The sequence below is a fragment of the Perissodus microlepis genome, chromosome 12 (assembly GCF_051167445.1).
Source record: "Perissodus microlepis isolate ML-2025 ecotype Zambia chromosome 12, ASM5116744v1, whole genome shotgun sequence".
Lineage (NCBI taxonomy): Eukaryota > Metazoa > Chordata > Actinopteri > Cichliformes > Cichlidae > Perissodus > Perissodus microlepis.
Window position 1 is genome coordinate 10,474,725 of NC_140472.1, and position 24,590 is coordinate 10,499,314.

General features: G+C 39.4%; 1 protein-coding gene across 4 annotated transcripts in view; it reads right to left on the minus strand.

Moving 5' to 3' along the window:
* Positions 1-24,590, minus strand: part of LOC146375805 (leucine-rich repeat transmembrane neuronal protein 4) — a 56,773-nt gene that overhangs the window by 26,278 nt on the left and 5,905 nt on the right. For 2 of the 4 annotated variants that reach the window (XR_014801795.1, XR_014801796.1), the window contains exon 3: positions 4,794-5,021. The exons of the other annotated variants lie outside the window; for them this stretch is intronic. The gene's annotated coding sequence lies outside the window, so the exon portion shown is untranslated. The remainder of the gene's footprint in view (positions 1-4,793; positions 5,022-24,590) is intronic. 4 annotated transcript variants of the gene reach the window in all.

The window sequence follows — 24,590 nt, forward strand, 5'->3', positions numbered from 1 at the left end:
CAGAATGGAGAGCGGACTAAGCTGAATGTTGTGTTTAAGTAATCACACAGAGGTGGCAAACCCTATAACTGGCTCCATTCAGACTCAGTGCTGGAATAAATATAGCAACAGAACAATGACAACTGAAGGAGACAGCTTCTAGAGAATTCCCAGCACAGCACTCTAACTACCTTGGCCAAACTTTGCTTTTGCATTGGAATTATTCACTTTAAGTGTCAAACTGCCTCATTGACAAGGAAATACAATATGTGTAAAAAAGTTCATACCCCAGCTTCTCCAGGTTACAACCTAAAACATTGTTAGGTGTAATTTCATGTTTTATTTATCTAGCATCAAATCACAGCAGCAGTTGCTTTAAGGTGCTTTATATCTTAAGATAAAGACCCAACAATCAGATGACCCCCTGTGAGCTAGCACTTGGCAACAGTGACAAGGAAAAACTCCCTTTTAATAGGAAGAAACATCTGGCAGAACCAGGGAGGGGCAGCCATCTGCCACTAGCGGTTGGATATGAGGAGAGGGAGATGTTGCTTTAGACCACAAGTTGCACTGGAGAAATTCTCGGACCTCAGAGACAAAAACCTTACCAGATGTATCTTTTAATGATTTCTCCACAATATCATCTGTATGTGCATTTAAGATGTCACAAATGGCTCCCAAACTAGTCCAGACATTAAACATGTACTTCTGTATCAGACCAACCCAACTTTCTTGTTGCCACGGCCACTGCTGATGAAAGCTGGATCTGTGGATACAAACCACGGACTAAACAGCAGGCTTTAGTTAAGAGTTTACCATGCCTAAGCCTGAAGGAGAAGGACCAGGTCAGCAGCACCAGCAGAAGCATGACTGTCGATCACTTCACACCCCACTTGCCAAATTTGTCTCCTAGCAGTTTTTTTCTTTTTTGCTGGAGACATGACACATTTGAGACTTCCAGTGATCAAGTGCAAATGTGCATGTCCAGGTGGTTACAACAGAAATTCCTAGTAGCAGGAGTGTTTGTAGCAGAGCAGCTACTGGTCGAAGATGACAGTGGCCAAATTTAACTCAAAAAGGTCTGAGTCCCGGATGTTTTTGCTACTGCTACATGCTATGTAAATTGCTATGTTAGACTTCATCTAAACCAAGATAATTTCACAATATCTGTTCATACTGATGTCTATAGCAGTCACTTTACCACTGACCAGCTCATTAAACCAATAACACTCAATGGTCAATGAAGGCTTATTAAACTAAATTTCATCTTAAAATCATTTGTTATATTTAATACCAGACTGCACAGAAAACTGTTATATAATCCACAGTACTGTTGTCAAGTTCATCCCCCCTTCATTTCTTTATATTTGGCTTCCGAGGAGTCAGACTGTCTTATAATTTTTTTAAAGTGGTCCTGAGGAGTAGTTCTCCAGGTTTTCTGAATGTCTCTCAAAGTTTTTCTTTGAAAATTAATCAAAAGCTTGGAATATATCAGCATGGTGTGGAGTGTGCCCTTTAAAAAATGTTGAGGAAACTGGACACTTGGTAGATAAAAGTAAAAGTGACAGGCAAACTATCTAGAGCAGATGAAAAATATTTGACAGTCCTGTCCTTAGAAATTGGAAAAAATCCAGAAGAAACATGATACGGGATCTGAGAGATGCATCTGGCTGATCTACAGTTCACTTGAGACCAGAAATGGTCAAGCTGAGGTACGCCGCATCACACGAGAACTGGACTAAAAATAAATATCAACAGGTCGGATGTAGTTGAAATTGTCATCAGTGTGTACAGAGGTGGTCAGGACAGGTATCATGGTTTGGGGCTGCATTGTTGGGAATCTTGTCAAAACTGATGGAATTCTGAATGCTGTCATGGATTGGTCTCCCCGGAGCCCAGTCCTCAACATCATTGAGGCAGTGTGGGATAATCTTGGCAGAGAATGAAACAGAAGGCAGTCAAAAATCTAAAGAAAAGCTTTGAATGTCCTTCAGGTAGCCAGCAGAACTATTCCTGAAGACTGCTTAAAGAAATTACAAGTAACCTTGTCTAAGAGAGGTTGAAAAATAAAGGTGGTCATACCAAACATTGACTTCCAAGCTCATTAGAATTGAACAAACTCTGTTTTTCCATGTATGTTTGCATATTTCAGTAAATCACTGCGCCTATTTCCTTTTTTGTATGAAAATTTTCACACAGTACTGTAAAAAATGTCATTACAAAGTTTGACATTTTAATTTTTCAAGGTCGATTTTGTATTTAGTGCCATCTTGCAGAGGGCACACAGGTCTGCAAAATGAATTTATTCATTTATATGTGAAAAATAACAGAATGCAACTGGCTTTATTTCTGGGCTAACTTGCCTTAATATGATAAATGCATAGATATTTTTATTTAACAAACTCCCCCAGACTGTCTTAAGGGAGAATCACTATATACATATATATATAAAATTCCACACTCTGTTTATCTCTGCATGAGCCATCATAATGAAGTAAGCCCTGCATGCCATCAAGGACTCTGTGAAGTCAAAAACAGTTTGTTTGAGTATCTCACATCTTTGTACTGTGCAACAATGCATAAAACTTAAAGGCAAAATCCAAGCTCATGAGTCATCCTAGGCTTTACTCATTTGGCATGTGTCCACAACCTTCATATCAATCATTTCAAAAAGACTAATTAGCCCAGCGCTCTTGGCTCTCCATGAGCTCCAGTATGTTTAGCAAAGGTGAAAAATACAAAAGAAGTGGACTGACTCATCTTTTCTCGAGTCCTGTTGTATAAAAGCCAAGCCTAAAGCTTTATCACCATCAGTTGAATCTCTGATGAATATTTTGGTGTCCGCAACAGATTCCTTTCTCCTCAGCTGTGCAGACAGAAGTACCCCATTTACACCTGACATTGTCATCAACCTTTTATGTGGCTTATATATTATTCAAATGGAACTTAAGGCTATATCCTCAGATACACCATTCCGACGATCTCACGCTTGCTTGCAATAAGTAAATTCTGCTAGCTCAGTTCAAAGAAAAGCCCCATTACCAAAGAGGTACAGTTTCTTTTTTTCTGCTGGCCGCGCTTCACTTTCATGACTGAGCTGTGTGAAGAAGCGTGGGCACGGCAGGAGATGATGGACACAGTACACAAATGTTTTCATCTTCGCTTTCTCAGACAGAGCAGACATTTGGCTACCATTTCGGTTTCTATTCATCTTCAGATCGATCACCACCAACCTTATAAAGCCAATTTCATGTACAAAGCACTGAGCAGCACACAGTGGTGCACACTAAAATCTCTTTTTACGTATTTCAACCATTTAGTGAATCTGCCCAGTTACCTTTTTAGCTGCATTCCACCGGGCATCAATCAAGGTTATACTCAGTGATTTATCAACATTAATTTATATCTGTGCCACACTGCTCTCCCCTGTCCACGTTTTACTCCTCAACATTGCATTGTACAGCTTGGACATCACTACCATTTCACAGCGACAGTAAACATCTGTTTTCATTGTGCTGCATTGTAAGTCTCATCCGTGTCCAGTGGCTGGAGCCTGTCCCAGTGTGCTTTGGGCGGAAGGCTGAAAAAAAGTGTGGACAAACACCAGCCCACTGCAGACACACACTTAGTCATGCTCGCTCACACCTACAGTGTGAGAGTCATCAATGTGTCTAACCTGGGTTCTGTGTATATGTGACAAAGATGTGTATGCAATGACATTCATGTGTGTAGCGTAGGAAGCATATAATTTCAGCCAAGCATTTACATGTATGTGTACGTGCACTAAGTTTATTGTTGCAAAGAAAAGACACTATTAGTGACCGTGGAAACAATTTACATAATGAGGCATGCCACATGTTGCGCTGTTAAACAGCACGAAGTCAGAGGTTAAAGGCAAAAAGAATAGTGCTAGCAATGTGAATGTACTGTAGATGTGTTGTTTATTCCATACAATGCTCTTAAAGATCAGACACTGAGGCAAATGTAGGTGCGGATGATTAATACTGTACCCACACAAACCCTGTTAATGTCAATTATGATGCGTACAGTGGTTAGCAAGACATTAAATTCCCAATGTTCCTTCATTGTGCTAAAATTATGTTATTAATAATCGAATATAAAAATATATATTTCAACAAAATACATATTGGTATGAATATATTTATTGCAGAGCTGCTAACTGAAAAATTGCTTTCTGAATATGTTGAATAGTGGATTATCTATGAATAGATTAGTAACAAAACTGACTCGTAAGCATTTTTTGGGTTCAAGTCATTTTAAGGTACCTCTGTCGTCTCTGGCAACCTGTCGCTAATGACCTGACCTGTATTGGATTAAAATGTTGGCAGCACTTCCTATTATAGCCTAGGAATAATGTAGTAATAATATGGAAACAAGGAGATAACAATAATTTCAATTAAATCTTATTTATATGGCACCAAATCACAACAGCAGTCACCTCAATGGACTATATTGTAAGCTAAAGACCCTACAGTAACACAGAGAAAAACCCCAACAATCAGACAACCCCCTATGAGCAAGCACTGTCACAAACAAGGATGCAGAGGACTCAAGAGCAGACTCAATTGCTCGAACTATGTACAATTTATTGAAAGGAAAAGGAACTTAAACAAGACTGGGTCTAACAGAAATTATTCGCAGGAACTGAGGGAGGCCCGAGGGCGGCGAAACGGACGTTGAACACAAAGAGAACACGGGCGGGAACTTCTGCAAACACAGGGGAAAGGTTTTACTGAATAGGAAACAATTAAAGGACAGAGGTGAGTGGTACTAGTGGAGAGTCTTGTGCTTACTTGAAAACACCGGCTATTAGGCGGGGAAGGGGTTGCCGTGGGAGTGTCCCAGGGATGGTTGAGAGTGTGGGGAAGCTGGTCCAGGTTCCAAGGTGTCAGGGGAGTTGAAGTACGGGCTAGAGAGCAGGCTGAGGAGAAGGTGAGTGTGTAGTCCTAGGGTTCTAGGCAGACTGGAGAACGGGATGGAAACAGAACCAGCGCTGCTGATGAGCACAACGGGTGATGAATCTGGAGAACACAGGAGACGGAGAACACATTAACCCACGATCCAGGCACACAGAGTCCGAGCACAGAGGAGGCCAAGTTTGCCACGGGTGGTAGCAGGACAAACTGGCGAGGAGTGGCAGGCAGCCCTGGCTTAAAAACCCTCTAGATGGAGGCCTGGAAATTGGAAGCAGGTGATGAGCTGGCCAACTCCACCCCAGGGGATGGACAACAGGAACCTGGACCACACCCGGCCAGACACTCCCACGGCATATGACAAGCACTTGGTGACAGTGGGAATGAAAAACTCCCTTTTACCAGGAAGAAACCTCAAGCAGAACAAGGCTCAGTGAGGGGTGGCCATCTGCCATGACCAGTTCAAGGTTAGGGGAGGAAGACGGGACAAAAGACAGCGCTCCATGTTACTCTGTGAATATTCCAACTATTTCTGTATGGAAATAGCAAGTTATCATCTCTTAATTACACGTCTTATAATTGAGTTTGCTTTAATATGTCAATGATATGGAATTAGACAGAAACAGGGATTTTTGTATGTTGCAGCCCTGATTCCTGGTATGAAACTACCACATGTTCAGGTGGTTCCAGGAAATAAGTCACACATTACATATAATGTTTACCCAGTTACCTTCAAACAAAGACGAATGCTAAGGACATAATGCAGGAATCACTCCAGTATTATAATATGATAACAGTATCCTAATATGTCAAAGCATCAATCAATGAAGCTTCTTTTGGCTGCTCCCTTATTCACATGGGGTCACCACAGCAGATGGCTCATTATATGTGATTTGTCAGAGTTTTACACCAGATGCCTTTCCTGACGCAGCCCCCAATGGGATCTAAGTCTCCTTCCAGCATCAAACTGGGGAGCTTTCATGTGTAAGGCAACAGTGTAAACCACTCTACTATGGAGCCACGGTTAAAGCAAACAACATTAACTTATAATTATGAGGTTACTACCACAAGTTTGTATATTCAAATGCACAGATATTACAATTTAATGGTCAGGAGGTTAATATTATTACTATAATATTTTGATACTATTAGTAATTGTTTTACCTCACAGACATATATTTGTTTCTGCATTATTATCCCCTGTTATCACGTAATTACATATATTTCAATGTAATATTACTCAGAAGATCATTATTTGGACATTCGTCTGTGAAAGTTCTCAGTCATCATCTATTTTTAGAAATTACTTTGCTAATCAGGTGATAATAAATTGCTATTTGCATATTATTACCTTCTTGTTTCATCTTATTACACCTATTACAGCATCATTACAAGCTACTAAAATCTTCATTCAGTTATTGGAAATGACAGTTATCACCTAACAGTTGTGACGATGTGTCAGCCACCTGGTCAAGTTGTAGTGTGCTTCCATGTCTCTCCAGACTAATTATATAGTTAGAGTTGCCTGGTGAAGTAAATGAATAAAAGGAATAACAGTCTGTGTAAAGCTCTAGTGTGTTCTGATTTTATCACTATATAGACAAAATGTACTAGAATCTATCCATCCATCTATACAGGCACAGTGGTTAAGTAATTAGCACCATCACCTCACAGTAGGAACCCGCTGGGGCTTTTCTGTGTGAAGGCTGCATGTTCTCCCTGTGCCTACGTGCAGTATCGCAGGGTACTCGAGCTTCTTTATTCACTCCAAAGACATGAATGTTAAGGTAGCAGGTGAATCTAAAAAAAATCTAACTGGTTCACTGGTGTGAACCAGTGCTAACACAGGTCTATCTCTCTGTGTTAGCCCTGCGATGGACTGGTGATCTCTCCAGGGTTTGGCCTGTGAGAGCTGACAGCTGGATAAACATACATTAACTTTACAAAATGTGAACATTTGCAGTAGTTTATTCTCTGCTCTGATAGGGTATGTCCACTGAGGTCATTGATGGACACATATGATAACATTCCAAACAGATTGCATTAAGTAGGCAAATGAAGATGGGTGTCACGGTACTTGGTCTGCGACCCACTATTTGTGTTTCAGCTTCTGGAATTAGATTCTTTGAATATTTTTTTCATGTGTTTGGGTTTCTTTAGTTCTCGGTAATCTTAGTCCTCTCTCCCTTAGTGTTTAGCCTATGTTTAGTCTGTTCCCATGTTTTCGTTTGCTTTTGTATTTCCTCTGTCCCAGAGTCTGTCGTGTTTCCGTGTCAAGTCTGCATCTACATGATGTCATGCCTCCTGTTTTATTTTGATAGTCGTTGACTTATGTCAGTGTATTCTGCTTTGCTTCCTTTGTCTCGTTATGTCAGATTTGTCCCAGCGGTGTTCCCACCTGTTCCCCATCCTCTCGTTGTCTTGCCTGTGCATTTAAGCCCTGTGTTTTCCTTTGCCCTTTGTTGTGTCGTACCACTCCATGTGCTGTGTGTTTCCAAATTACTTGGCGCCTAGTTTTCTAGTTTCCCTAGTGTTTAAGTTCTTAGTTTCTAGTTCATGAGTTTATGTTTCAAGTGTCAACAGCGCAATAATGCTGCCTTTTTGAATCCATCTTCTCCATGTTTAAGAGTCCTGCTTTTGATTCCTCGTCCAGCTCCTCATCCAGCACCAAATTGTGACACTGGGTTAGTTTTACCAAAACCACAAAGATACACAGTGTTTTCTACCCCCTTCATAGAGCCCTATTAAAAATCTATCCAACAATGTGTCTAGAAGGTTCAGTAATTCTGTCATTACACACTCAAGCAAAAGCACAACTGGACGAGGGGAAAAGGTGCCCTAATTGGATTCTCATGCAGCCTCATTTCTGCTAAATGTGTGAGTAGGCATGTGTTTAGGCACAACAACTGTGCTATAATATGAAACAGCAAATTAAATGCAAACAAGTTGCTCCGCTAAGCAAATTAAAGATGTGTAATTGCATAAACCAGCATGGTGAGCCCAGCTGACCTCGAAGAGCGCCTTGTTTTTTTTTTGTTTTACAAAAGAAATAACACACTTCACCTCACCAGCAGAAATGTTTCTGGAGGAGGATCGAGGCATGAGAGTGAAAAATGCGTCTTGTCTTTTTTTGTATCTTTTGTTCTATTTATTGCTAATAACTTATTGATCCACGAAGAACTGGAGCTCATTCACCAAGAGTATAAAAAGCCAAAAAAATAAATAAAATAAATCCACATTTTAGTTCCTCTTTGAAACGAGTCCTCTAAATGTCTGGTAATATTATCATCATTAAGAGCAGCTGGTTAGGTTAATGACTGTGGTCAAAAACTGTTGAGTCACCGCTGACTTAAAGAAATTGCAGAGCTACAAATAAAGCTCAAGCCTCACTCTCAGCTATCAGGGACTTAAACCTCGCCATTACCAATGGCATTCCTTTGCAGAACGGCTCAGCCTGCTTTGCATAATAGGGTGAGAAGTTCAATGATGTGAGCAGAGCTCAGTGTTCTGCTCCTGCTCCACCATGTTGCATGGACCAGCTGAGGTTTTTTAAAGACCTTATAAACTGCACCATTGATTCTTGTAAATAGAGCCCATGGTTGTTGGCTTATGATTAATGGAAGTAATTTTGAAATATCAGGAAGTTCAACTTCAGGATATTCTTTTCTGCAGTTTCTCACTCAAACCACTACAGTCAGAGTGTTCTTGTCTGTACAATTGCTCAAAAATTCAGGACGCTATTAAGTAGTCCACTTTAAATAATGTAATATTAGAACCATCACCACAAAATGTACACTAAGCCAAGTCCTGAGACAGCAGAACGGCTGAAAGATAATTTGTATGTATGGGTTTTAAAGTGGCCCTTGCTGCAGCTGTACAGTACTATACAAAAGTCTTGAGCCAGCCCTCACTTCTTTACGTTTTACCAGAAAAATGGGAAGCAGACATAGCAATTTAATGAAATATTGCACACACTGCAATATATAAAATCCGAGTTTGTACAATTTTAAAGAGCTTGGAAGTCAATATTTGGTATGACCACGTGTATTCTTTAACACAGCCTGAATTCTCTTTGGCAGCTTGTGCCTAAAAAATGACACATCTTCAGGACATTGCAAAGCTCTTCTTTAGATGTCGACTTCTTTTTGTTCCGTTCTCCATCAAGATGATCCCACACTGCTTCAATAATGCTGAGATCCAGGATCTGAAGAGGCTGATCAATCACTGACAGTATTCCACTGTATGTTTTTCTATCCAGATTTGCTTTTACTGCATTGGTAGTGTTTGAAATAATTGTCATGCTGACAAATGAAGCTGTTGCCAATTAGATGCTTTCCAAGTGGTATTGCATGGTGGATCAAAATCTGATGGTACTTTTCTGGGTAATATTCCATTAGCTTTGACAAGATCTCCCACACCACCAGTTGAAATGCAGACCCAAACCATGACAGAGCCTCCACCGTGTTTTACAGATGGCTTTAGATACTCACTGGAAAGTAACAAAATGCTTAAAGATTTGATTTAAACTTGGCTCCTAAAGTTATCTGCTTGCGTTTGGTGTCTTTAGTATGCCTAAATGACTAATAGGAGAGTGGCTTAACAAACAGTAGAAAACAAAGTAAACATTCATGTGAAAATGTTCAGGTGCAAGAAATTGACTGAAAATGATTGAAAAAGGAGAAAATATCCAAAGTAAAACTTTGAAAGACCTTCAAAAAGCCTGGAAAACTGTTGCTCAAGGCTATTTTAGAGAATAAGAAGAAAATCTGGGTGCTTGGAAGCAAAATATGAAGAAATGAGGAGTAGCTCAAGACTTTTGCTCAGCATTTTAACGTTACCAGGTAATTCATAACTGGTTGATGAAGCCTTTCCTTGAGTGCAGCCAGTTATAAAAATGAAATACATTTTAAACAAGAGAGAAATTCAAGGGCCTGGAAAAATCTTTCCATTTAGCAAACAAACCTAACTTGATGGGTTGTCATTTTGCCCTTCTGCCAACAAACAAGCTTTAGGGGCTGCTCCACGGACCTTGGGTTTGCACTAAATGTTTTTGTTCTTTAAAAAAAACACACCAGTCGCCTGACTCGGAAACTGCTGACAGACAGCACATAATATAGGGTTTGTTCAGAATTTCCACAATGAAATGAAAAAATAAAAACGTTTCTTGACTTTGCAGTCAGATGTGACTGCTGCCATCTCCGCAGCTCTTGATGAGTTATACATTGTCAGTGGGTGTGTGGGTGTGGGTGTGTGTGTGAAGGCAGCATGAATGCGAATTGTGCATCTCTCTGACATGTGGGTCGACGTGAAGCAGATTGGACTAAATGCTGCCGCTCATAACGATTCATATCAGCAGCCTTGTTTTCGGCTCACTCGAGACATCTAAATTCATGGAGTCTATTTCTCAACTTTTTCAAGCATGTTGTGGCACTGAAATGTCAAGTTAGAACATAAAGAGCTATTTTACAAAACGTAGTGCTGTATGGGCAAACTGGAGAAAAGAAAAAAAAACATTACCACTAAATTGTACTAAGAAAAATGCTATGCAGGAAAATAGTTTCCATCACTCCACGATATCCTTAGCAAAACATTTGAGATTGAATTAAGCCGCTTTAATATGGAGGGCTACATTTGTCATTTAAATGTGGTCATTTTTGTTTCATTACATTTTGGCCGTACACCGTCAAATCAGGCTTGGGCAAAAAGGGAAAAATGAAAAATGCTGGAAATCCACTGTAATTGAGGGCAGTGTCTGTGCAATACAGTCAGACTATTACAGAGGAGAAAAGCTGTTTGACAGGTGGGTGGAAAGAAAGGGGGGGGGAACGAAAAGCCTCAGGAGCAAGAGAAGCGCATGACCTCTCCATTCTGCCACAGCTGTGAGCTCGCACCTCTGTGCTTTATGAAAATAGGGATTGACTAAGATACAAGAGTCACCAAAAACAGGGAGTCTTCAGTAATGTCAAGCATGTACGGGCATGCAGGATCAATAAGTCCTGATCTCATATTGATAAAAACGCCCCTCCTCCGGGGTTAAACTCTACAGATCTATCTGTACAAAGGATGCTCTGCAGAACACATAGCCCTGCGCTTTGTTCTTTACTCTGGAGTTTGAATCTATTTGCTACATGAGGAGGAGTAAATCTGTCGGAAGCAACGACTGCCCAAAATCTACTTTTAACTACAGTGGGCCTCATTTTAGCCTTGATGGAGAAGCTTCTGTTTTCTTATGGTGAACCCAAACAACGATCTTTCTCTAACTGGAGGACATGTACAATGCTGGACATGAGACAGCAGCTGCTACTGAATGGAGAATCCAAACAAAGTGTAGCCACAAACATGTTTGGGGTTCACTCTGGTACAATAGCCTAGAAATCGGAGTGCTTTCCAGTGCTGGTATTTTCCAGAGAACAAAGAACGCTGGCTCCAGCAGGGGAGAGAGGCCAGCAAAATATTTCCAAGGCGTTCAGAAACATTTCAAAATCACATTATAACCATCATAACATTATAACAGCTGCTGTAATGCTGACCGGTAATAAAATGGTTTGAAAGCGGATCATGCAGCACTGGAAGGCTCTAATTTGTGTTCCATGGTGACACTAGGAGCTCATGAGTAACTCATTGTGAGCAACAATTGAACTGATAAAACTAAATAAATAGAAGAAAATGAGGTGAGCACATAGAGGATTTCCATGCACAGAGGATCTCCATGCGGCTGCTTTGCTGACTGGAGCTGATGAAGTATCAAAGTGAACAGAGTAGGATGCACGCTCACGACCATTTTAACAACCTTTGACTGTCTTGATTGATCTGAGTGAATCCACGTGCTCACATGCTGACAGCCATATGTGTTACCATGGTCACTGAATGATTTGTATTAATATATGTATCATTTATAAAAGAGGTTAAGGACACTTCCTGAGCAGTTTATAATCAGCAGCTATTGAATTTATGGTAATGCTGCATAAAATCATGTCGATGGCCTGCGTGATATCGGATCAGAAACAAACCTCAGTAGGACAGGACTTTCACACATTTAGAATTTTAGACATAGCTGTGTCTTATGTTGCTGTTTACTTCTGTTATTATTCATTCTTTTGCTAGAATGTATAGCCAATTACATGCAATGACTTTATTCACAATCGAGCATTGAAAACATATCAAATGGGAACATGTACTGTTTCAAGGAAAATAGTAGCTTAGTTTGAATTTGATGGAAGCAACAGATCTCTAAAAAGAAATGGGCCAGTGCAAAAAGAGTAAGTAGTACTAAAAAGAATCAGCTGGAGGGACGTTTTGAACTAATTAGGATAATTGGCAACAGGTCAGTAATGTGATTAGAGAATTTAGAGAGTTAGAGTCAAAAATAAAGATGAGCAGATGTTCATCAATTCCCCCAAAATTGTGTCTACAAAATTGTGAAGATTTTGAATATCTCATCATTTACAGCGCATAATATCATGAAAAATCCAGGGAATCTGGAGAAAACTCTGTGCAAGAGACAAGGCTAAAATTCAATATTGGATGCCTGTGATCTTCGAGCCCTCGGGGGCACTGCATTAAAAACAGCATGATCCTGGCATGGAAATCACTGCATGGGCTCAGGAACACTTCCAGAGATCACAGTCTGTGAACATAGTTCACCGTGTCATCTACAAGGCGGCAGGTTAAAGCTCTTTCGTGCAAAGAAGAAGTCGTGTGTGAACATGATCCAGAAATGTCTTCTCTGGGCCAAAGCTCATTTAAAGTGGACTGAGGTAAAGTGGAAACGTGTCCTGTGGTCAGACAAATAGAAATTTGATTCTCTTTTTTTTTCTTTTTTTTTTTTGCATAAGATGAACACCACTTCCCCTGCATTAAAGAGGAGAGGGAGCATCCGACTTTTTATCAGCCCTCACTACAAATGCCTGCATTGCTAAAGGTATGAAAGTGCACTAGTGCCTATGGAGCTTTAGAGCAACAGATTTACAAACCAGATGGCGTCTTTTTCAGGGAAGACCTTGCATATTTCACCAAGACAATGCTAAAGCTCATACTGCAGCTATTACAGCAGCGTGGCTTTGTAGGAGAAGAGTCCAGGAACTCACCTACCTGCAGTCCAGACATTTCACCAACTGTAAACATTTAGCACATGATGAAATAAGAAAAACAGCAAGCAGCATCCAGGACTGTTGAGTACCTAAAGTCCTACATCAGACAACATGTACGGGATGCTACATGATGGCCTCAACTATTTTCCATTCTTGTCACTTTAAACTTGTATTTAGGAAAGGATTGTGGTTTGGGCTTAAAACACACTCCGTCAAAGGCACAAACAATGGACATCTGGCGATCTTTCAACCTATTTTGTCATAATACAACATTTTTAGCCGTCTACCAAAGTAGATGAGTTTAAATGAACTAGCAAATAGGTTTTCTGTGCATGGACACAAACTGGCTGTACAAAATCAGCTCAACATTTTCAGAAAGTGGACAAGGAGATAACATTGTTCAGCTCTCCTTCTTTAAATTGGCTCATTTGACAAAACTGAATTAGTTCCATTAATTGCATTCAGTTCGTTGGCTGATTGGCATAAATGATGGCTTCACTTTAGAAACCAAGTTCCACTGGCTCTAAATATTCTTCTCATAATCTCTCCCATCTACCTACGTTACAACAGAATTGAATTTTTATGTCAATGTGTCGTTCACAAGTTAATTTGATTGCTGAATTTATTGGCATGGAAAAACTGGCTCATCTCCAAGGAAACTGGCTAATTACGCTTTTTCCCAGTTTATTGCCTTTATTTTGTTTTCCAGCACATGGCCATGCAGTTTCACCCTATATAATTTTTATAAAAGTATAAGTTCTTTCTGTCAGTTTGTCTTCCTACTTTAAGTTTGGCTTGTTTACTTTTCGCTGTATGGAGAAACATAGCTGGGAAAGGATGTTGGTAAAAAAAACACGGTACTAAAACATGGAGTAAGGTACCTGGGGAATGTCGAATTGAAAGAAAAGAGATCCAGAAATCAGCTGAGGTATGTTTAAATTCTGTTCACTCGGAGCACACGTAACCCCAACAGGAATATCTGCCCCACATCCTGCATTGTGTAGACAGCGTTGTTTTTCGTTTCTGTGAATGACCAAAATTAACTATAATTTTGCCCAGCATGGAGTAAATTTTTATTTTTTGGTTAATGTTTGACTGCTGTCTGCCTACACAAATCCAGAAAGCGTTTTAAATTTAGAGTGCTGAAACAGCCCGCTGATCAGAGTGTATTATATCCCTTTTAGATAAGGCAAGTAAAAATATTCTGCCGGAACAAAGGGCTGACCCATTTGTTTGATTTGAAAAGAAGCATTGGCAGCCAGAGTGAAAACGGAGAGATGAATCCCTCCGCTCCCTCCACCTGTTCACAATACATGTCAAAGCAGATTATACGGCAGCAAATATTTAAACATCTCCATAGCATTTAACATCAATATTACACCGAAATGAAATCTGACACATTTCATTCCTTGAGTCAATTTGTTCCATGTGCTCCAACAGCTGTGCGCTTCGGCAAAATTTCATATGAGTTTGATCAAAAGTTTGATTTGTTTAATAAGGCTGGTTCTTGCTCCCCTGCTCTATACAGACATGCTACGCCCACTCTAGCAGCACACTGCTAGAGTGGGCATACACCTTATATAAGAGATGTATCTGTGTGTGTTTATATACGTTTGTGTCTGAAAAGTGAAGCAAAGCAGAGGTGCTTTAAACTAGCATTCTTTCCCATGGCCAGCAGGAGGTAGCAGTCTATGAGAAAATCGTTCCATTTCATTCATGACCTCAGTAAACACTTTTTCAATGGGTTTTAAAGTCTTACTGAATCTAGTGTGATGTTACTTTTGTTTCTTCCATTTGGACAGAAATAGATAATAAATGAGACTGTTCTTTAGTCTGTGGCTAACCTGTGATTAACAAGTTAGCTTGCTCTGTCTTTTTATCCTTGGGTAGGTCCACCCCTTGCTTGGGAAGTCACGTTTCAAAGAACCAAAACAACCAATGGTTAAAAGTGCTTAATTTCCATCTTTAGAAGGGCCCCTAATAGGTCAAATGACATTCCTGTTTTTTTAGTGAAACTTTTATGTTGGGTTGCAATTAAAATATAAATAAAATGCAGATATCCCTCCTCATGATGGCTTGCATTAAGTCCAGATACCATAACTTTTCTTATGTTTGAACACCACTCTGCATTTAATCAATACTTATTATTAATCTCTGGTTCACCTCCACAGTGTGTCTTTTACCCTGCTGTCCTTCCCTCATCCACAGCCGGTGGCAGCAGATAGCTACTCCTCCCTGAGCCTGGTTCTGCCAGAGGTTTCTTCCTGTTAAAAGGACATTTTTCCTTCCCACTGTTACCAAGTGCCTGCTCAAACTGGGTTCTTTAATTTACAATATAAAGCACCTTGAGGCAACTGCTGTTGTGATTTGGCGCTTCAGCATAAATTTATTTGAATTATTTTGTTTATCTTTTGGACCTACAGGTTGTATGATCTTATTGTAGTCCTAATTATTTAACAATTTCTATCTAATAGAATCTATCTTACTTATTTGTACTTAGATATTACTTAGTATGTAGTGTGTGGCAGCTCATGCTTTGCACAGCACACTGAAATGTGTTGTATAAATAAAGTTTGACTTGCTTGCTAGGGAGCGTGTCTTCATTCCTTAACCCTGCTAATTAATTTTAATGACTCTTGGATCTTGTTCTTTTTTTTGTTTTCACTAACTAGCTTTGGCTAAAAACTGCGTACATATATGCATTAAACGCAACAGTAACTCAAGCGGTAAACACGACAAACCTACCTGCTGAACATCAGCACAGCCACTGTGAGTGTTCTGATATTTATATTTCACTATAAGTGAGGAAGATGGCAGAAGTGTGGCATCATTTTCAGTTTGTGCTGACTGACACACCGTGTCCCATCAGACAGAGTGAGAACATACTGGTATGCTGTAGCTACACGATGAAGAGGTTTTAGTTTCTGGGAAAACACTATTTTTGAGGTAGACGTGAACATTACATCAAAATTCTTCTGAGCAGAAATGATGAAAGAAACTGTAGTGTCACTCTACAGAGAAGCGTGGAGATACAAATTGCAGTCCAACAACTTACAAGGGCAAGCACTAATGTGCCTAGTCAACATTTCATCATTTCATTCTCTTTTAAATATCACTTTCAAATTCTTTTCAAGGGAATCAAAGTGACACAGAAGGCAGAACTACAGCGTCTCCGTCAAACTGTCTTAATAGCTCTAATTAAATGAATCATAATAAAATGAAGGGCTAAACACGCAGTAACTGCTTCAAGCTGCGATGAAAAATTAACGTGGCTGCTGTGACCATAAAACGGCATAAAATGTTATGTCTAATATTTTCATGTTATATTATTCATTCTCTCTGCGGTGCCCGACTTTTCATAAAGTGCTAGATAAGCTGTCAAATCCTATTAAAGCAGAAGTGTCGCTGACTGAGTGAGGAGAAGCTTAAACTGAGGGAATCCAGGGCGTGTGATTGCTGATTGATAGATACGCCATGATAATAGGACACTCGATATGGGATTCAGATTTTTTGAGAAGTTATTAGAAGTTTACTGATATGTGCAAATACTTTTTTTTTTCTTTGAAAAGAGACATTGATCTGGACTCCTTGGGAATTCAAGTAGTTCTTTTGTTCCTCAACTCTGACTCAGACTGAAGACTTGATGGAAAAATCCACCCTTGGATAGACTTACACTGATATGTATCATCAATCTGTAATGTTTTGTGGATGCCAGAAGCGCAGATCTGATGTAAATTGTCTTTCGGGTACTGAACTTCCCTCAAATTGCCACATCTGCTTTGACATCAGCTAGTGATTTCCTGCATTTCCCTGTATGCCTTTTGACGAGCGCCAGGGAGTTGAGGGTCAGGTTGCTTGATTCAGCTGCAGTAGGTAGGTGGAGAGTAAAAATAAAATAATAAAAAACAAGACATGACTTGTCATGACGCTGCATTGCATTGTGGTCTATTGAGGCGGCTGTCAACTGGAGAAATTGGTTTCTCTGCTTCTTCTAAAATGAATTTCTCTTTTATGATGGATTGTTGAATGCCTGTGTAAAATTGTGGGCCAATCTTTCACAGTGTCTGACACCAAAACTAGATGTACCCCCCTGGAGTTATAGCAATGTGGAAACGTTGAAGCACATGAAAGAGTTCAAACAAAATGAGTCCTGAAAAGAAAAGTACATTCCTCAATACCAGAGTATTACACCTACTTTAGGAAGTAAATCCTTCAAGGCGTTTGTATTAATTGCTCAGATAAGGCTGAAAAGAGACACAGCCTTCGGTTTATTAGGCTGGCCTTGCCAGAAAAATGATTGTCCTCTGATGAAACACCGGAGCATGACTACAGCCGAGGCACCAAAACAACATTGTGCTACTGATCGGTGCTGTTAATAGACACAGGATTACAACTGGTTTACACTGAGAGCAAATGTGTAAATGGTGTGCGAAGAGGTTTGCTGGATCATGAAGCATGTAAGCAGCTAGTGGATGGGACTGATAACACTGGAAGAAACGAATACTAGGTAAATTACAGAAATGCTTTAGCTTCGTTTTGCTAGCAAAAGCTGACAGCTAACAAGCTAAGCTAAGATGACGAGCATAGTAAACACTTTCACGCACAGTTAGACTCAATTGACTAAGAAATCAATTTTAACTAAAGCAGCTAATGCTACACCTCATAATAAACCCAGCTAGCTGAACTATGTTGATCACATCCAGATGAAATTGACCGTGTCAGAACAAAAACACTCGGACAGAGCGCCTGATTAAGTAATTTTTCAGACACAGAGATGTTTTTGAGGAGGATTTATCTGCCACACCTGTACTGAATATGAATCAACAGACAGCAGCCAGTTAGCACTCTTACAATGATAGAACTGCACAGTGTGAATCCTTCTTGGTAAATGGACTGGTTGTTATAAAGCACTTTTTTACTCCAACTGAGCACTCAAAGTGCTTTTCTACAACTTGCCTCATTCACCCATTCATACTAGCACTTTTTTTTCTATGTAAGTGCTTTCTATGTAACATTCACACCATTGGAGAGAGCAACTTGAGGTTAGTGTCTTGCCCAATTAGTAGGTGACCTGCTCTACCTCCTGAGCCACAGCCTCCCCAGGATGAAAGTCTGCTGTACAGTGAGGCAAGCAGTCTAATCCAGAGCTGTGCCATTTTATTCAACATCATAATATCACGGCAAAGGTGACCTTTGATCTTGTGGACAGGAAATGCCTTTTTTTAAATTCTGTTAGATATTTGATGAAAAATGAGTTCACAATTAGCATATTTTGTAGACAAAAACATTGTTTTGTTGGGTCACAGTTACCTTTCACCACCCAATTCTAAACAGATCACCCTCGAGTCCAAAAGAAACCCTCAAGGTGTTCAAGAGAATGACACAGACGGATGAGCCACAAATGCAATGCCTCAGCTGTAGCCAGCAAGAAAGCGTAAAGGCTAACCCAGTACACAACACTCAACGACAGAAGGACACAGCTCCGGCTTATGCGTGGGGTACAAGTGAAGTACAAAGAAAGCAACAACAACAAAAAAAAGAAATGACAAATTATGTTATTCTGTCAGTAAGACTTTAGCTGAGAAAGAGCTTTGCTCACAAGAAATTGACTCTGCAGTTATTTTATTACAGGAATTTGTTATTTTGGGTGGGTGAGGTAGCAACACAGTGGCGTACAAGATACTGTATCTTAGAGAAACACACACAAAAACACACAGTAGGCTGTATATTAGAACATGTATAGCAGCATCCACTATGTAACAGCATGAATTTAACACAAAAATCGTGAATAATTAAAAAAAAGAATGTGAAATTGTTTATTTGAAACATTCATTTGGTCAACAACAGCGTGAGCATTAAAAAAAGACAAAGTACATTAAATTGATATAAGAGGCGCGGCCTTAGGGAGCATCAACAGGAGCCTGTTTCCTCCTCCGCCACCCACCAACTCTTCACACAGACTGATCTTTCACCTTTTTCCTGCCCTGCAGGTTTTGCTGTTGAAGAATTTTAATCAGAGTTGCAATAATGGATTTTTTCTTTCCAGAGAAGAGAGGGGAAATATGTTAGAAATAATGTTAAGATTTAGTAATATTCTTTTTCCAACCAATTACTCGTTTATATTTTGGGCTCCCCCATGAATCTCAAAAGCAGAGGAGGAGGCGCAAGATCCTCTGCCTCCATGGAAAGAGACTCCTCTGATCAAAACATACTTCTAATTAATCACTACTGAATGAAAAAAATGGTCTTGAACAAAAAAAAAAAAAAAGAAGTTTAATATCGCATTAAATATTCATCATGGTTTGTGTGTGGCTCCAGGAGGGGAGGACCACTGGAGATTGTGTGATGGGGAGGGATGAATTAGTCTGACTTATCTCTGTGGTCTTTTCATTTACTCCCAAATTAGTTTGTGCAAAAAAAGGGGGGCTTCTAATTCCATTTCAAAACTTCCCATTCTTTGTTTCATTACAACATACGGCTCAGTCATGCCAAAGTAGTACCAAATCAACCGATTTGCTCACACAAGACATTTGATCTTAGGGTTAAATGAAGGACTAGGTTATCATGTAATATCAAGTGCATATCACAATTAATGATGTTGTCAATCAGCGCTGGCCTCAATTAAAAATGAAGGTGTGAAGGTCAACAAAACGATGGCTTTCATTTAGTTTTCCTCGGCAGAACGATGCCGGGCTCAGAGGAGACTCCCACTTCTCTGGCTTTAAAGCTTTTGCAGGGATCTTTAATGATTAGCCAGAGACACAAACAGCAGTTCGTCGCATGTGTTCTGTAAATAAGTACATCTAACCCAGAGTGAAATTCAATATTGTCTGTGTTGGAGCGTGGAGGAGGAACATCATATTTTCCGCTTGTGCCAGATTAAGCTATTAGCTGGCTGAGACATGTGCTATTAGCACATCATAATGAGAGTAATAAAATCACGAAAACATCAATCGGATGAAAGAAGAGATGCTAAGATTAATTATGAAACAACACAACTGCCGTATTCATTTTAACAGTCCATGTTAGACTGCAAGCTATTATTACACAGATCTCACGTTGCCTCGACTTGCTGCTAAGTATTCTTCTTTTTTTTTTGTAATGTATTCCACCTCCTCACCCGAGCAGACATCACACCTCCAAGAGGAACATCTGTCAAAAGTCTGAATCATACATATCGCAGAGTATGTTTATTTGGAGGAGATCTCACCCCACACACACAGCAGCCTGAGAGGTGCTTTACTAAAGATAAGTCTGATTATGTGCATTTTTGCTAATGAATCCCACTGCAACATGGCTTGAAATCACAACCTTGACTGGAACGAGGTGGGATACGCTGCATATTTGAGGCTGGTATGAAGTCTCTAAGTAAATGCAGAATGAGGTACGTTTGCAGCTAACAGTGAAGTAAGAACGGGTTCGTTTGAGAAATGCTTTTAACGTTTTAGGCAGACATTTGTTTTGATGATGGCTTGGTTTAGCATAAACACTGAGTATTATTTGTTGGGACTCTACGTTTGTCAAGCATCCAGAGTTTGGAAATATATATATATGTAAATATGTAGTCTGGTATAGTCTTTTTAGCAAAAGAAAAATTAAAAATGATCTGTATTTACTTTGTTTCATTTATAGATATCTGACACCTTACCTTCTTTGCTATAATGATTGTAGTGTATCTATATAAGTCTGTATGTCTCTCCTTAACAGGTGGGCCAATCTGAACAAAAGTTTGCACAAACATTGCCATACATAGATTATTTACCATTATTAACATCTATATTTTCATCTATATTATAAATTCTTGGGTTTTTTTTTATATCTACATTGTAGAAACAAACAGAAAACATCAAATATATGGAAGCAAGATATATGGAATTATGTCACAAAGAAACAATTGATAAATAACTCTAAATATTTTTATATTGTAGATTCACAGCTGTGCCTTGTCAGGGTTCATTTGTGGATTTTCTTACCTTCTTAATGGTTGGGACCATTAGTTGTGTTGTGCAGAAGTCAGGCTGGTACACAGCTGACAGCCCTATTTGACAACTGTTAGATTTCCTATTATGGCAAGAACCAATCAGCTAAGTAAAGAGAAACGAGAGTCCATCATTACTTTAAGGACTGAAGGTCAGTCAGTCTAAAACTTTGAATGTGTTCCCAAGTGCAGTTGCAAAAACCATCAAGCACTACGACGAAACTGTCTCACATGAGAACCGCCCCAGGAAAGGAAGACCAAGAGTCACCTCTGCTGCCGAGGATAAATTCATCCGAGTCACCAGCCTCAGAAATCACAAGTTAACAGCACCTCAGATTAGAGGCCAGATAAATGCCACACAGAATTCCAGTAGCAGACACATCTCTACTGTTCATAGGAGACTGCGCAAATCAAATAGCTGCTAAGAAACCACAACTAAGGAAAAGCAACAAGCAGAAGAGATTTGTTTGGGCCAAGAAACACCCAATCGAGATGGTTTGGGATGAGATGGACCGCAGAGTGAAGGCAAAAGGGCCAACAAGTGCTCAGCATCTCTGAGAACTCCTTCAACACTGTTGGAAAACCATTTCAAGTGACTACCTCATGAAGCTCATAGAGAGAATGGCAAGTATGAGCAAACCGTAATCAAAGCAAAGGGTGGCTATTTTAAAGAATAAAAATATGAAACGTGTTTTCAGTTAGTTCACACTTTTTTGTTTCCAATATAATTCCATATGTGCTCATTCATAGTTGTAATGCCTTCAGTGAGAATCTACAATGTAAATAGTCACGAAAATAAAGAAAAAACATTAAATGAGAACGTTTGGTTGATCTGGAATAGCTCTGACTAGTACTTTATATTACTGTAACTTTTATTGTTTACTGATTACTGTTACTGTAATCACATTATATTTTTCGTAACACAGTAATGTCATGCATTGCACAGCAGCCAGAGCCTGACCTTCAGCAGGTAACAAAGGCAGTGAGGGGCAGTCAAGCTTGTAGGATTGAAGCCTCCGTTTCTACCTGTGCGTGTTCCTAAGGTAGAATGTCAGTGGAGCTTTCTTTAAAGTCTCTCTTTGAGCTGGTTTTCAACTTTTCTTTGTGTTGTCGGCTTTGTGTTCAAATGCTGAAACATTAAAAGAAAGGTCGTATGTATGTCCTCATTAGGAAAGAGATTTGTGTCAGTGTGTGGGACTGTAGCCTAAGGGTTATATTGTTAACTAGTGATTATGTGACAGTGTATTTCAGACCATCTTATGGAGTAACATGAAAGTAAAGTAATGAGAAGTGTAACACATTTTTTTTCGCCGGGGAGTAATTAAGTAAGGTAAAGCATTACTTTTTAAGAAAAAACACTGGTGTTCAGTTCCAGCTTGATTTTAGGAGACTATTAAATGTAACAAAGATTAAAAGCCACTGTACCCTTTTTCATCCTGAGCTCACGCTGCACAGTCCTAACAGCCTTCAATAATAAAGTAGGGCTGCCTGTACGCAGCCTGAAAGAGTAGAAGCATGATAGAGAAAGTCTACATCTGCTTGCTAACCTTATTGCTTTAAGCACAGCAAAACTACAAGTGACTCAGACTATGACAGAAACAATGTTCAGAGATCATTCTGAAATATGAAAATGAAAGTGTATGCAGCGGTACCATCCATATTATGAAGCTCCCTGATGTCAAGCATCCTTTAAACATGAAAATATTTGTATTCTGTTGTGTTTCAATGCAATTAATTTGTCTTATCTTAGCAATAAAAATATTTTTTTTAAAAAGTAAAAACCCTATGTATTTTTATAGAATTATATGTAATTATATTCCTTATATGCACACGAGATAAACATGCAATGTGTATATGTATACAGTATTAAAATGTAACACCTCAAATCTGCTTAATATTCTTGATCATACACAGAAGTCTTTCTTTCTTTTTTTAACATCACCACAGGCCACTGAAAAATGATGTTGTATAATAGCCATTACAGCCAATTCACTTAATAGTCTGTTTCTTCCTGCATTTTGCTGCAGTTGAGTTTTAATGGAGCTGACTGGAGTCCATTTTTCACAAAATCATCAGGTATGATAAAAGCAAAGTAGTGTACTTCTGTGTGTCCGTGGATCATTGCCACCCAGTCTTGCAGGTACAGTAATTTTCAATTCTACCAAAGAAGAAGACAACTGAGCAAAATAAAAATTAATGGCATAAAGAGACTTTTTTTTAAGGAAAAGACACCCCCCCCCCCCAAAAGACATTTCATTTGCTATACTGCACGTGCCTTATTTTTCATAGTGTTGTATTGTGTTGTCTATTGTGTGAGAGGTTTAGATCAGTGTGCACAGTCGGGTGTGCACTCACTGATGTAAACCCTCAAAGTTCTTTATCCCTTAGGATTATAATAATGTATGCATTGATTACTCACTAAATATGGCCTGATCTTCATCTAAATCACAATTATAAACAAACACAATTTGACTAAACTAATAACGCACAAAATCAAAGTCTTTAAGGAACACATTCGGGAATAATTCACTGGAAACAATAAGTAACCTCGTTATTAATGACTCCTCCACTTCCATTAAGGAGATTGGATTTGAAGTGTGGGTTGTGGAGGTTCCTATCTCTAAAAACATGGCCATTCTAAGACTGCTTACTGACAAAGTCTGCACTGAAGACAGACTGGTTGGTGTGAGCTGTTCCTCGATCACAACAACTTTCAGCGGATCTTAGAAGAAGCATTATAAAGATGCACGAAGCCGTTAAAAGGTTACAAAACCAATTCTAAAGACCTGGGTGGTCATCAATCCACAGACAGACAAATTGTCTAGATAATGGAGGAAAGTCAGGACTTTTTTGGCTCTCGCTAAGGGTCCTGCAAAGATCACAGCAAGAGCACAACATGCAATCCTGAAAGATGTGAAAAGAGATCTAAGGTTAAAAGAAAAGCACCTGCAGAATTGTTTACAAGTGGCAAGGTCTTTATTCATGTGTCCACTATAGGAAAAACACTGAATAAGAATGAAACACACCACAGAATGAAACCACTGATCTACAAAGCTGTAGTTTGTTACACACTTTTTGTTGTCTGGACAAATAACACAAAAGTTGAAACTTTTTTTGGCTGCATGTGTGATTGTATGAACTGTGAAGCATGGTGGAGGGAGCACCATGGTTTGGGGCTATTAAATCATTAAAGGATCAACAAAATTAAGGATTTTTAAAGAAGACGCTGTAAAATTAAGACACTGTGTCCCCAAGTACGCATGACTTGAATAGGGCCGTGTAATCAGATGAACTGAAACAGTTTTTAAAACAGGTGGAATCACCCAACGTCATCCTCACTGTGGAGCAACTCTCATCAGCATCAATCACAAAGGTCTGATGGAACTTGTTATTGCTAAATGAACCTCTGCACGCTCACTTTTTCACCCAACACTGTAGAGGATTTTTCTGTGTGTTCAATAAAGACAGGAAAAGCGTTCCAGTCATATTAGTTAAGTAGTCAAATTTCATTTGTCTGTAACTGTGACTTAGATGAAGTGAACACCTTATTTCATGACTAATCAATGCAGGAATCCAAAGGATTTCTTGCACCTGTAGTTTGCTAAGTGA